Source organism: Arachis ipaensis, chromosome B9 (genome assembly GCF_059453495.1).
Source record: "Arachis ipaensis isolate K30076 ecotype BB chromosome B9, ASM5945349v1, whole genome shotgun sequence".
Taxonomy (NCBI): domain Eukaryota; kingdom Viridiplantae; phylum Streptophyta; class Magnoliopsida; order Fabales; family Fabaceae; genus Arachis; species Arachis ipaensis.
Genome location: NC_142444.1, coordinates 48,340,311 through 48,342,122, shown reverse-complemented (window position 1 = coordinate 48,342,122; position 1,812 = coordinate 48,340,311). Strand labels below are relative to the sequence as shown.

At 42.5% G+C, this 1,812-nt stretch overlaps 1 non-coding gene across 1 annotated transcript; it reads right to left on the bottom strand.

The window, feature by feature from the left end:
* Window positions 1-314: 314 nt before the first annotated feature.
* LOC148544573 (small nucleolar RNA R71) lies at window positions 315-421 on the bottom strand. Its single transcript, XR_015901782.1, has one exon. It is a non-coding gene; the product is annotated as a small nucleolar RNA R71 (small nucleolar RNA).
* Between the last annotated feature and the right edge of the window lie 1,391 nt (window positions 422-1,812).

Genomic DNA, 1,812 nt, shown 5'->3' with positions numbered 1-1,812 from the left:
TTCTAAAGCCAACAATCCATGCTAACAACTTTGAGTTGAAACCTCAACTCTTCACACTTGTCCAAAATAATTGTTCATATGGAGGGGGTGCCCAAGAGGACCCAAACCAACATCTCACTACATTATTGAGGATTTGTGACACTGTAAAGTCCAATGGCGTACACCCTGACACCTACAAACTACTTTTGTTCCCTTTATCTCTCAGAGATAAGGCAGCAAAATGGTTGGAAACATTCCCCAAGGAGAACTTAATAAATTGGGATGAGGTTGTGAAAAAATTTCTAGCAAGATTCTACCCTCCACAGAGAGTCAATAGACTGAGAGCTGAGGTGCAGACCTTTAGACAGCAAGATGGTGAAACGCTTTATGAGGCCTGGGAGAGGTTCAAAGACTTGACAAGGAAGTGCCCTCTGGATATGTTCAACGAATGGGTGCAACTACACATCTTCTATGAAGGGCTATCATATGAAGCAAAGAAAGCTGTGGACTACTCTTCAGGGGGTTCACTCAACAAGAAGAAAATCATTGAAGAAGCCAAAGATGTTATAGAGACTGTAGCTGAAAATGAGTACTTCTATGCTTCAGAAAGAGCTCAAAAGAAAGGAGTGCTGGAGCTCAATTCTATGGATACCTTGTTGGCACAGAACAAGATAATTGCAGCACAACTAGCAGCCCTAACAAAGAAGATAGAGACTAGCCAAGTCTCAGCTGTCCAAGCTCAAGCACCACCACAAGAAGAAGATGCATGATGACAAGTCATATTATGCTATCTTTTCAAGCAATTTTCATTTGTTTCATTAGGTTTTATGCACTTTCTTGCATTGTAAGTAAGTAATTTGGAGTGGAATTGCATGTTTTGTTGAATCAACCAACCACCCTTTAATTGATACAAAATCATGAGGTTTAAGGTAAAATTAATTTAATTATGAATGAATTTTAAACTTTGTGAATTTGGTGATACTTTGATTGGTTGATTTGATTACTTGTAGGTGAAGAAAAGAAAGAAATAAGAAAAGCGTGGCCTAAGGAGCGTGTCCAAGAGAAGAAAAAGCGTAGCAACATTGAGGAAGAAGGAAAGCTAGGTTGGGAGAGTGAACCGAGCTCCACAAGGGAAAAAGGGAGAAAGCAAGGCACAAATCTCAGTTCACTTAGTTAACTGAGCATCAAAGAAAGCAAGGCAAGGACATAAAGCTCAGTTCACTAAGTGAACTTTATCGGGGGTTCTCCAAAATTAATTCAAGACACAATTCCAAGGAATGAAGCCTCAAGGTCTCGAACTCATGACCCAAAGGAAGCAAGGAACGCTCCTTGCAAGTAAAACAAGAAGAATTGGCCAAAAAGCCTTCTCCAAGGTTCGAACAAGGAACCTCACGCTACCAAGCTTGCAAGGGAAATAAGCCAAAATGATTTGGCTAGGATTCGAACCTGGGAGCTCCATGGAGAACAAGGGAGGAGCGCTACTCTTTGTGAAAAGAAAATGAGCCAAAATGGCTCTCCCAAGGTTCGAACTAGGGAGCTTCATGAAAGGCAAGGAAGGAGCGCTCCACTCTTCTAAGGAAATTAGCATCAATTTGCTTCCACCAAGAGTCGAACTTGGGAGCATGAAGCCTAAAGTAAAGCGCTACAATGGGGAGCTCAGTTGGCTTTCCCAACTGAGCGCTACTCTCCCCCATTCCCCACACTATGGCACGCCAAGGAGTAAGTGAAGCGCACAAATTGACACGGCAAGGGGGCTGGGACACGCACAATTGGACGCACCAAGGCAAGACATAGAGCTCAGTTCAATTTTCCAACTGAGCTCTAGTGAAGTGC